Raw genomic sequence first — 13552 nt, 5'->3', positions numbered from 1 at the left:
ATATACCCAGTGATCCTGAGGTATGCGAATCCCATCTATAGTCACAGAGGTGTCGGCCCTGGGGGTACCGACGAACCAAAATAAACGGATCATCTTCAACTTTTCAATCCAACGAATTTGCTTAAGGTCGGTGGTGAGGTTCCCAATTCGATCTGCTCGGATGAAGAAATATCTCGGCCCACGACTCCAGAAATCTCTACCCCATCCTCTTTCAATACGAGAGAAATGAGGGAGGGACATCTTCTCTAGTATCTGCACCATGGTGTCACGGAACTCGAAATTTGAGGAGTGACTAGCAGTCTCGAAGATGCATTGGAAAACTAGAAACTTGGAGTAGGCATCTTCCTCTTCCTACAATCATTCAAACATCAATTTAACTTATTTGTTTTAGTAGGATGTTTTTATTAATTAGCATTATGTTAGGTAAAACATTCATTACAAAATAGTCCTTAAATGGCAATTCCTAGGAGCTAAACTTGGCTCTGATACCAATTGTAAGGTTTCCCCTTCTAAAATAGGAGAAACACTTAAGATAGTCCACTAAGTCTTAATTTGGAGAAAATTTTCTATTTATCGACACCTTGACCATGTAGAGATTCAAGGACACGATTCATAGGTAAGACCTAGTTCTATCCCATAGGGGAAGTGTGATCTTCTAAATGTCAAATCACCCATAGGGTAATTTATCATAAATTGGGCAAAGTTACTAGACTTGATTTCTAGAGGCAACGCTTTTTTCCTCATCCATGCAAGGCACAGCCGCGCTGACCTAGAACATAATTATCTAGTGTAGGGCTTTCACTTAATCTGTTGGAAAGCTACCCGACTAATCGGGTCCACCCGTCCGTAGGATGGTGCCATCGGGGCATTCCATCCTCCCACTTTCCACCCTACTCACGCGTTAATTTATTTTCTAATTAATCCTACCACACTGTTTGACATAAATAAACATGTTCCTTAATTACGACCCTTTTCACAAGGTTAAAACAGTCTTTTTACACAATACAATCATGCCAAAGACAAGATATATATATAAAAAGTGGATACATGAATCAATTCCATACAAGCCAAACCGGCTCTCTTATTCTTTTCCTTTATTCTGCCGATGATCTAGAATTCGGCCTTCCAGCCACTACATGCTGGGCAAAACCCTACGGGACCATACACCTCATCGTTTCGTCGGTCGCTGGCAAGGACTCAAGCCAGCCTGTCGCCCTCTCAGGCTCCATTGCTCGATCCTCCCGCCCCTCAGAGGGATGTCTGCATACTAGGGTGGGCTTATTTACCGCACTAGCTTGGGCCCTCAGAACTAGGCAGCATCATAACCTCTCGCCTCAATCGGCGAACCTTATTCTCCCAATGGTACGAGGGATACCTTGGGCCATTCCCGGGCTTTGCTAACGATGCCGCCCGGCTACACAAGCACGGAACGGAGTTAGCATTGAAGCCAAGAAAACTTGCACTCTTTAAAGATAACAATTTCAATGCAATTTATTGAGTACAGCATCACACAATTCGTAACTTCATACAATTTTATGTCATTATTTCAAAAAGGAAAAGATACACATTTATTAGCAATATATATATATATAACTTAACTTGGCCACCATTTCCTTGAGGAGCTTGAAGAGGGAGGGTTAGCCGCATCGGGAGCATCTTCCCTAATTTCGTTGTTGCGTGCTCCTCTCGGGGCAATATTCTGATGTTTTCGGGATTGGGCCATTTTGGATGTCGACTTGTAGGGCTCGCTGCCGTGATCGAAACGCTTCAGTCGGATCTCAATTCTGATATCGTTTGCTCATTGTATGAGCAAAAGACTATAGCGTATGCACCCTTTCTAAAGGCAAAAATTATTAAAGTCTACGCAAATGGGGGGGGATTGTGAGATGTCATTAAGACCAAAAACATAGAAGAGGGCTGTGAGGGCTGCTGTAAGTCTATTCACACCAGGGGGGAGAAGAGTTAAGGACACTGCCTCTCCTAGCAAGAGGGGGATGAAGGAAAATTAGCATATCTGAAAAGAGGCAAATGAGGGGGTGTGAGAGGGGCGGCTGCAAGGGGCGGCTGTATTACAGCAAGTACGCTACACAGGGACGAACGGCGGTACGGATGACGGTACAATAGGGCATACGCTGCACAGAAATGCGTGTTGCCTATGGAGCACCCCGAGGTTTATATAGCTGAGGGGTGAGGGTACGGGTGCTGCGCAAAGCAAGGATGAAAGGATGGTGTAGTGGCCTGCATGGGTCCAGGGGAAAGGTACGATGTCAGTTTGTCAGGGAAAGGAGTGGTACGCATGTACCTTGTCTGGGGCAGCATGGGTGTCCACGTAGGGGTACGTGTGGATCCCACAGTGGGCGGCCGTCCTTTGGTTCTTGGGCAGCCATTGTACGGGCACCCTAGTAAGTGTACGGTCTAAATTTTGGGGCGGGGTATCCAAATTTGGGACGTCTGCCTCGATTTTCGTGTCGGACCGCCCCGGGGGGCGAAAAGTTTTTTTGTCCGGGAGGTTCTCCTGGTTGTTGGGGTTTAGACCGTTCGTCAATTGGACGCCAGGTCGTGCATTTATTAAGGTTTAAATGTCGTCGCTTTTTAACTAAAATGACTGAAATTTGTATATAAGCTTGATCCGGTGTCTGTTTTGGATGCTGTAAAATCTTATACTAGGATAAAATCGCATGCAGATTCCAAATTTGGGCTCAGAATTTGAAGATTCTAAGTAGAAATGACTCAAATAAGAAAATCATTGATTTTTATACCATAAAAACTCATAAATTTATCTATTACATGGACATTTCTTTATTAGTGAAGATGGGTATGTTACAATATAATTCAATGACATGTTTCTTTGATGTGTAAGTCTTCCATCTATCTTGTGAGATTCTCCCTCTCCATGGCAAGCTCTAAATCATTGTATTTTTCTTTAATGCTACACCCTCGAGTGTTATGGGAGCAATTTTTTTTGCGCATGCATGAGACATATCTATGCTCTCTTTGCATACATAGAGTTCTCTCTATGCATGCTTAGAGGGCTCTCTATGCATGTATAGAGATCCCTATGCATGCATATAGGGCTCTACCAAATGCATGAGATCTCTATGCATAAGGTAGATCTCTGTGAATTTGGTAGAGCCCTCTATGCATGAATAGAGAGCTCTATGCATGCATAGATCTCTCTACGGATGCACATAGTACTCTATGAATGCATAGAGCTCTCTACGAGCACTCTATGCATGCATGCATAGAGTGTTCTCTATGCATGCATAATGATCTCTATGCATGCATAGAGGGCTCCACCAAATACATGAGATCTCTATGCATAAGGTAGGGCTCTATGAATTTGGTAGGTCCTACTAAGCATGCATAGAGAACTCTACTAAATCCCTTAGAGCTCTATGAGTAAGGTAGACCTCCATGAATAAGGTAGAGCCCTAATTATAACAAATTCATGAAAGCTCTTTCATTTGTATAGTAGCTCTTACCATACATAGAGCTCCCTTTGAGCTCTATGTATAAGATAGAGAAATTGGAAATTTTCACTTCTCAAATTTTGACCTTACTTTTAAAACCTAAGAAAACATGAAAATGCTAATAGTGTACTTGTTCTTTTTAAGATTTGATGCCTTCAACAAGTCAAGGTAAAAGTTCCAAATCTTTCTAAGATTTGATGCCTTACTAGGTTGGTCACAGCCAACCCACCAGTCAAGGTAAAAGTTTACATTATAAGGTTTTCTATTAGAACATAAGCTATGGATAGTAAAAAGTTTTGTTTGTGTGTGTGTGTGTGTGTGTGTGTGAGAGAGAGAGAGAGAGAGAGAGAGAGAGAGAGAGAGAGAGAGAGAGAGAGAGGAGCATGCACCATTCACAAGTTCTCATCATTGATGTGCCAACTTGTTTATTTGTTGGACTGCCTTTGAAAAAAGAAGACCCAAGCAACTTGAAAAACTTACGCTAAGAAGAAAAATGTTTAAAAAATCTTGATAAAGCACCCAATGTCTACTTTTTCTATTAATTAATAGATGCTGGACCTTAGGTTCTTTAAGGTTCTAGATCTTTGACACAGAATATTGGGTAGATTCATGCCATGATGTTGATGTGAAATTCTACATGGCTTTTTGACACATGTCCACTTTTCTTTATCTTAGGTGCACCATCATCGTGATTGCTTCCCTGGCATCGATATGATGGTAGCACATGTAGGACATGGTGCTCATCCTCTTCCGGTTGTTGGGGCTTCCTCAACCTCATACTTGACCTCCTCTTTTGATTTCCAGGTGATACATATGTTGGGATTCATCCTTGTGCTCAACCTCCTCGGCTTTCGATTCCAGGTGATATGTTGGATTTCTCTCATCCTTATGCTGTGGCTCTATAACCATAGCCTAATTCTTTTTAAATTATATTGTGGTTATGGTTGAATCGTTTGCTCCTCCTCTTTTGATTCCAGGTGATATGTTGGGATTTGGTGGTCGATTTTGGTGCTTGTGCTATGGTTTAATGGCATGCCTATGATGTTGTTTAATTAGGGTTTAAATTTATAAAGTCGGCTTCCACACCTATGCACTGGTGCATGCCTACTTTAATTAGGGTTTCATGCATCACTGTGCATGCCTGTGGTCTGGCTTCTTTTTTTTTTGGCCATGCATGTTGACGCATGTTTGTGCATCCCTATCATGTGTTTTAGTTACGTTTTTTTGGGCATATTGCATGGCCATGCGTCCATGCGGTATGGTTTGATGAGGTTTAATTTTTTGAAAAAGGCTTGCATACATCAAAGAAAGCATTTCCCCCCCTAATTTCTTTTGTGTTCTGTTGTGGTTAGCTAGGGTTTTAGCCTTATATCGATGTGTTATCTCCCCGCCGCAGATGCCTCATGTACGTGTTATGTGTGTCTGTCTTAGATAGCTCCCTCTCATGACGTCGTGTACTCAGTGATGATCCTTCTACTTCTGTTCCTAGATGTTCTGTTATGTTGGGTTTGGTTGATGCCCTCCTTTGTATGATCCGTGTCCTCCTATTGTCCGTTGTCATACACATGGCAAAGATCCTAGCTATACCCCTCTATTGGATACTAGTTTTGTCCATGCAGATGGACATGGCAAAGCTGTCACGGACATAACTTTGTCGTGTGCATATTGTTACCCCTCCTGAAGGAAACCAAGGCTTGCAAAACCTCCCCTCTGTAAAAAATAAAGCAAGGTCTGGTGAATCCAGTGAACGTCTGAAAGAGAAGAAAGTTGCATATGATCCCCCCAGTGTGTGAATAACAAACCTATATAAAAAACTAAGCTATTGGAGTTGTCCGTCACTTTTGGCATTGGCAATGGTGATATGCACCTTGTATATTGGGAACCATTGGAAGTAAGTGAAAGATACTATCTTCATGTGTGGAATTTCAAGGGATATGTATAACCATCTTTCGAATATGTATTTTCATGGTGATACTGTTAATACTGTTATTTTCATGGTGATACTGTTAATATTGAAATGGTGAAAATTTTGGTACAGTAGGGGCAATTTTATTGTAAAAAGTGTTAGAGAAGGGGTGTTTTTAAAACTTAAAAATCCATAAGGAGGGGGTTTTTAAAATACCCCTTTAATGCATGTGCTACATAGGGGGTTAACAGAGTGACCCTTGAGTGATTTTTTTTTTCATTCACTACTGTTGAAGATGCGCTTAGCTTTAGAACAAAGTGATGAAGCTTCATCTACACTGAAACCTCTATAAATGAACTTGTCTGTTATATCTCTTTCCTTCTCCTTTCTTATGTTAGGGCCCTCTACTATTGTATGTGAGCCTTAAAACACCTTGGACCTTCTAATGTCAAGCCTTGTCTTCTGAATTCTGCTCACCTCAGGTATCTCCTCCACTACTCTCCCCTCTCCATGTTGGATTCCCCCTTAAACCAATATGGTGATCCAAAATCTCATGGGGAATGACAAAGGCAGCCTTCCAAAGCATCAACCTCATGAAGCCCCCATGTAAGATTGGATATACCAAAGAGAACCTAAGCAAAAGGGTTTTCCCAAAAATCTATAAATTTTCTTCAAATTGCATCAAAGTCAAGGGAAAGCTTGCACACATCATGGGCAAGGTTTGAACCTGTCTCATAGAGCAAGATCAATGGTACCTCCTTAACCAAGAGGCTTGTTAAAGAGCTACCCATAACTCCACACACAAACCCACACTCTCTCTTATTTGCACCACTTATGCCATATGCCCCTCTTTTCCACCCTTGACAATGCCCATCTCTCACACCCAAACCCATCCTATGGCTTCACAACCCCCCTGTTACTCATTTTATAAACCCATCTCTCCTCTTTCTTCCCTTCTTCAATCTTGCACCCTCTTATCTAATCTCGCTACACTCCTCACTTTTATCTGCCTCTCTCCTATCTAATATCCCCCCCCCCACTCTATCAAGCAAGTAGACAAGGATGATAACTCTTCACACCATGCAACACATTAACAACGGCTTTCACATAGATTTTTCACTTTTGCCTAAATACCCTAGACCATGCTTCAAAAAGAGAGCCACTTTCTGTGTCATGGTCGCATCTTCTTTGGTCTACTTATGTCCCCCGCAACCTCCAATAACTCAATAGTTGGCTCTCAAATGGTAAAAGGTACCTCCATCTGCCTAGTGAATGGCCTCCACTACATAGAGTCAATTAAGTCTCGAATATGATCTACTATAGGAAAAGCTATGGAGGCCATGGTATTGTCCAAAGAACCGCCAAGGAAACCTACATCTACTAAGAAATCCCTAAGCAAGAAAACAAATGTGGTAACGTTAGGATCTATAGCTAGGGGCATGGGTAATGTAAAATGTAGCTAGGTAACAAAGAAGGACACCTAGGGTATACAAAAACCAACTTTACTATAGAGATCTAAGAGGGTGCATATGCAGGTAGCTCTGGAAAAAAGGTGGGACATGCACAAATGAAAAATTTGAAGCACTGTTGCTACAGTATACCATGTTATTAGATGGGAATACTACTTTCTTATAATGTCGATATGGGAGTCACATAGTGATACTTGTAACTTCTACTACTAATAGAGTGTTGTTGTAGGCCGGAATGCCTTATAGTGATAGCCGTCAAAATAGCCACGAGAATAACCATGTTGACTGGGAAAACATTCTCCCACCTGTGGCTATGATGTGTTGCACTATCCTTGTTGCATGACATACTTAGCTTCTCTTCCTTTATCTCATTCATCTTGTTCCTTCCTTTTTCTTCCACAAGTTGGATAGTGCTCACTTCCACAAGCATAGTGCTCTCAATCACAAGGTATTTGTCTCCTCGTGCTTCTATGTTTTTGAATTAAAATGTTCATTACTCCTCTCAAATCTATTTCTCTCTTGTGTTTGGTTTTGTGTTAAGGTAAAGACTCTTAAGTGAATGCTCTCTTTGGATAACTCTTAAGGTAAGCTCCAATCCTAAACACAGTGATTTTTTTTATACGATTTTATGATTTTTTTTCTATACTTAGCATTTTCATTCGTATGAGCTTTGTACTTTATACATTATATATAGAGTAGTATAACACTATATTCCTTTGTTTGGGCATGCATAGAGTATAAAGAGAGCTGCATGAGCTATGCACATACATGAGCTCTCTTATATGCATAATGAGAGATATGAAATAAGCTGCCATGAGCTATGCATAAAGGGAGCTCTCTATGTGCATAACCTCTCAAGAGTTATGTTTATGAGAGCTCGCTTATATGAATAATGAGAGATATGCAATAAGATTTCATGAGCTATGCATAAAGAGAGCTCTCTATGTGCATAAGCCCTTAAGAGTTATGCTTATGAGAGCTCGCTATGTGCATAACCTCTCCAGAGTTATGCGTGAGCTCTCTTATGTGTAATGTTTTTTATATAACTCAATGACATGTTTCTTTGATGTGTAAGTCTTCCATCTATCTTGTGAGATTCTCCCTCTCCATGGTAACCTCTAAATCATTGTATTTTTCTTTAATGCTCCACCCTCGAGTGTTATGGAAGTAATTATTTTTTCACATGCATGAGACATATCTATGCTCTCTATGCATACATAGAGTTCTCTCTATGCATGATTAGAGGGCTCTCTATGCATGCATAGAGATCCCTATGCATGCATATAGGGCTCTACCAAATGCATGAGATATCTATGCATGAGGTAGATCTCTGTGAATTTGGTAGAGCCCTCTATGCATGAATAGAGAGCTCTATGCATGCATAGATCTCTCTAGGGATGCACATAGTACTCTATGAATGCATAGAGCTCTCTACGAGCACTCTATGCATGCATAATGATCTCTATGCATGCATAGAGAGCTCCACCAAATAAATGAGATCTCTATGCATAAGGTAGGGCTCTATCAATTTGGTAGGTCCTGCTAAGCATGTATAGAGAGCTCTACTAAATGCATGAGAGCTCTATGAGTAAGGTAGACCTCCATGAATAAGGTAGAGCCCTAATACAAATGGAGAGAGGGCTATAACAAATTCATGAAAGCTCTTTCATTTGTATAGTAGCTCTTACCATACATAGAGCTCCCTTTTAGCTCTATGTATAATATAGACGCCTTGGCATAAAGGGATCTACCAAATAGAGCTCCCTTTGATCTCTATGCATGCATAGAGGGCTCCACCAAATACATGAGATCTCTATGCATAAGTTAGGGCTCTATGAATTTGGTATAGCTTGCATGCATAGAGAGCTCTACTAAATGCATGAGAGCTCTATGAGTAAGGTAGAGCTCCATGAATAAGGTAGAGCCCTAATACAAATGGAGAGAGGGCTATAACAAATTCATTGAAGCTCTTTCATTTGTATAGCAGCTCTTACCGTAAATAGAGCTCCCTTTGAGCTCTATGTATAAGATAGAGGCCTTATGAATCTACCAAATGCACAAGAGATCTATGCATTGAATGCAATGATAATTATATCAATAAGACTCAATTATGTCCCTTTCTAATTTTTTTTAATGATTTATGTAAAAAATAAAATAAAACAAATGTTTACAATCTCAAGAATGATGCTTGTAGTCTCATGAATACTTGGAATGCAAAAGTTAAGTAAATAATTTTCTCCCAGTGTGTTAGTATTTCTGAAATGATTTTGAATCCCACACAAACATGGTGGATTGACTCCTTTTAAAATAGAAACGTCCACCCTCCCTGCCCTCCTTTTAAAATCCTTTTAAAATAGAAACGTCCACCCTCCCCGCCCCTCCCCCAACACCCCCCCGCCCTCCTTAAATTCCCCATTGTTGACGTAACCTATTCTAACTTTTCTTAATGTTAAAATTTATTTATTTTTTGGAAAATTTAAAATTTTAAAGACTACTAAGGTTACAGTGTGTTTTCAAAAAATTTTCTATTTGTTCCTCATAGATTCGTATAGTTCTTGCACTCACATGATAGATGAGATCTTCATTCCATTCATTAGCTAAGGAACTTTTAGAATTTCCATTTGGAAGATAGGACTTATTAAACTTTAGGTCAAGGTTGTAGAGCCTTAGTCCAAAACTTTAGAAACCTTAGTCCAATGGTGATTCATCATATTTTTAGCTTCACACTTTTCTTAAAACCTTTTTTTATTTTACTTTGCATCTTATATATAAAAGGACTAAGCCCATCATTACTTTGGAAAAGCATTCATATTGTTCAAAGAAATGTAGTGTATATAAAGCCTTTGTCCCACATTTGTTGAAAAATGAATTAGTTGATATTTATAATCTACACAATATTGGCCTTGTTTAAAGTGAATAGTGAGGGTTCAAAGTCAAAAAAGAGTTCTTTTTCTACACTTATTAATTTATAGTGTTTATTTATTTCATTTTTAGTCCCCACAAGGGCCTAAAATCCCTAATTACGTATATTGTATTTGAAAGATTCTATATGCTACTCTTTAATTTGTAAAAGGCTCTCCCACAAGTGAAGTAAAAAAATTATATGTCATATATTATACGATCTTATCCTATACTAAACAAAAAAAGCACCACCCTAGTGAGTGGAATGGAGGATCTTATCTTTTTGATATGAAAACACCCACATTTATTTAGGACAAAGAATTGTAGAAATTCTCTAATTAAGTTAACATGGTTTATTTCACTTTCAACTTCTCACTTTATTTACATAAAGTTTAATGTTGAAAGTGGAATCATAAATGACCTTTACTATGGCTGGGTGGCCTAGCCATGACTACATGTTCACTTGACAATTCTCTAAGTTGCTGTAGCTAAAGGATGTGCCTTTCCCAAATGTAGTGCACATGGATTCTGCTCTAACACTACTGAATGAATTATTGAAAAGCCTATAGTTGGTCCAAATGTCTTGATTGAAAGAAAAAATAAAAAGGTGACACTGATAAGGTTTTATTGCCTCTCTCCCTTTCTTACCTTGGTCCTTGAATGTTTGTCAAAAGATAAGGTGTTTTAGAACACTTTGGCAATCTCTATCTCTCTCTCTCTCTCTCTCTCTCTCACACACACACACACACACACACACACACACACACACACGGCAATATGCAAGGAATCATAAAGCCATTTTTGGTCTCCTATGAATGATAATCCATTTTCATCTTCTCTCTCTCTCTCTCTCTCTCTCTCTCTCTCTCTCTCTCTCTCTCTCTCTCTCTCTCTCTCTCTCTCCCATATGGCATATGCTCATCAAAGCATTGTATACTTGTTTCATATTGCCTTCCTCCCTTGTTAATGGAGACTATTCATCTACATTTTTGGATTCCATTACCCGTCCCTTACGCTATTTTATGGATGATAATGTACTCTCATTTCATTTGATCTCTTTCTCCCTCCCTCCCTCCATCTCTCTCTCTCTCTCTCTCTCTCTCTCTCTCTCTCTCTCTCTCTCTCTCTCTCTCTCTCTCTCTCTCTCTCTCTCTCTCTCTCTTTCCCAAGGTTTCTCTAAATCTGTAATGACTTTGGTAAAGCAGTAAATATCCGAATTAGTAGTACTTTCCCTAAAACCCCTCTTAAATTTCGTAATCTCTTTGAATATCCCATTTATATGCTTTATTTTTTTAATTTATGACTTATTCCATATATATTGTTTCGTATATACTACTGTATAACACATGTGAGAATGTACTGAGATGACAACAAGAACATTAAAAATCACTTTTGGGTGGTGACATTAAGAGGGCTCTAGTGAGTAAGATAGATGAGAAGTAGGATATGAGAATGGTCTACACATTGATAAGTGAACATACTAAGAAGCTAACAAGGAGACATTCACAAATATAAAACGGTGTGTAGTAGTGATGATAGCTTGAGTTGAATGGAGAAATAAGAGTGATAAGCAAAGATGATATTTATGTCAGAGAGGAAAAAGTATATTTTATTTGCTTAAATTAAGCCAAGATGATGGAGAACCCTTACTAAATGTGTGTGTGTGTGTGAGAGAGAGAGAGAGAGAGAGAGAGAGAGAGAGAGAGAGAGAGAGATCTTAAAGGGGTGACTAATTAATATATGGAGGAGAGACCTTATAAAATACATGGATAAGGCCTACATCTAAACTCTGCATGGGTTCCTTTCAAATGTAATTCTAGCTACAATTGTAATATTAGAAATGCTAGGTCCATCACATGCACATAGAAAAAGGTAGGAGATCGAGAGAGAAATCATTAACAAAAAATTCCTCAATTGATGGCCATATGAGAAATATATAATTTTAAGATTTTTGATATCTCTTTCCTTTTTCAAGGTCAAAGGAATTGAAGTGTCACTAAGATCTTCATTTTCTAAAGATAGTACACAATTATGATGCGCGAGAGGTAAAGATTTATGATATTATAGGTGGATCTAGAAGATAACGTTTTGCAATGAAATGTATTTTAGATGTAGCCTTCAATGCTTTTGAAATTACTGAGAGTCATTGAGAAGGTGTACTCTAACATCACATAAGCCTTTTCTATATTGTTCTCAAAAAAAGATGAATGCCAAGTCCTACCATTAGTGGATTACTTGACATTATTTTGAACCAATAGAAAATTAATAATGTTTAATCATTGCTCTCACATAACTTCTAGAATATGATGAAAACCACAACACCCTAAAAGAATGTGATTCGAATTCCATCATGTGGGTCTCTCCACTTGTAGAGACTAAAATGCAACCATAGGAGATTAACTTTGTGAGAATTGAAATTTGAAATTTCCACTTCTCAATTTTTTACCTTACTTTTCAAACCTAAGAAAACATGAAAATGCTAATAGTGTACTTGTTCTTTTTAAGATTTGATGCCTTCCTAGGTTGGTCAATGGCCAACCCACAAGTCAAGGTAAAAGTTCCAAATCTTTCTAAGATTTGATGCCTTGCTAGGTTGGTCATAGCCAACCCACCAGTCAAAGTAAAAGTTTACATTATAAGGTTTTCTATTATAACATAAGCTATGGATAGTAAAAAGCATTGTTTTTGTGTGTGTGTGTGTGTGTGTGTGTGTGTGTGTGTGAGAGAGAGAGAGAGAGAGAGAGAGAGAGAGAGAGAGAGAGAGAGAGAGAGAGAGAGAGGAGCATGCACCATTCACAACTTTTCATCATTGATGTGCCAACTTGTTGATTTGTTGGACTACCTTTGAAAAAAGAAGGCCCAAGCAACTTGAAAAACTTAAGCTAAGAAGAAAAATGTATAAAAAATCTTGATAAAGCACCCAATGTCTACTTTTTCTATTAATTAATAGATGTTGAACCTTAGGTTCTTTAAGGTTTTAGACCTTTGAGACAGAATATTGGGTAGATTCATGCCATGGCTTTTTGACACATGTCCCCTTTTCTTTATCTTAGGTGCACCATCATCCTGATTGCTTCCCTAGCATCGATATGATGGTAGCACATGTAGGACGTGGTGCTCATCCTCTTCCGATTGTTGGGGCTTCCTCAACCTCATACTTGACCTCCTCTTTTGATTCCAGGTGATACGTATGTTGGGATTCATCCTTGTGCTCAACCTCCTCGGCTTTTGATTCCAGGTGATATGTTGGGATTTCTCTCATCCTTATGCTGTGGCTCTATAACCATAGCCTAATTCTTTTTAAATTATATTGTGGTTATGGTTGAATCGTTTGCTCCTCCTCTTTTGATTCCACGTGATATGTTGGGATTTGGTGGTCGATTTTGGTGCTTGTGCTATGGTTTAATGGCATGCCTATGATGTGGTTTAATTAGGGTTTACATTTAAAAAATCAGCTTCCACACCTATGCTCTGGTGCATGCCTACTTTAATTGGGGTTTCATGCATCTGTGTGCATGACTGTGGTCTAGGTTTTTTTTTTTTTTTGGCCATGCATGTTTGTGCATCCCTATCATGTGTTTTAGTTAGGTCTTTTCGGGCATATTGCATGGCCATGCGTCCATGTGGTATGGTTTGATGCGGTTTAATTTTTTGAAAAAGGCTTGCATACATCAAAGAAAGCATTTTTCCCCCCTAATTTCTTTTGTGTTCTGTTGTGGTTAACTAGGGTTTTAGCCTTATGTCGATGTGTTGTCTCACACTAGGTATGTGCTATAAAAATAAAACTCCTTGATTTTCCGTGATGC

Source organism: Cibotium barometz, chromosome 34, assembly GCF_041138505.1.
Source record: "Cibotium barometz isolate CiBa-2024 chromosome 34, ASM4113850v1, whole genome shotgun sequence".
NCBI lineage: Eukaryota > Viridiplantae > Streptophyta > Polypodiopsida > Cyatheales > Cibotiaceae > Cibotium > Cibotium barometz.
This window is presented reverse-complemented; position numbering follows the sequence as displayed.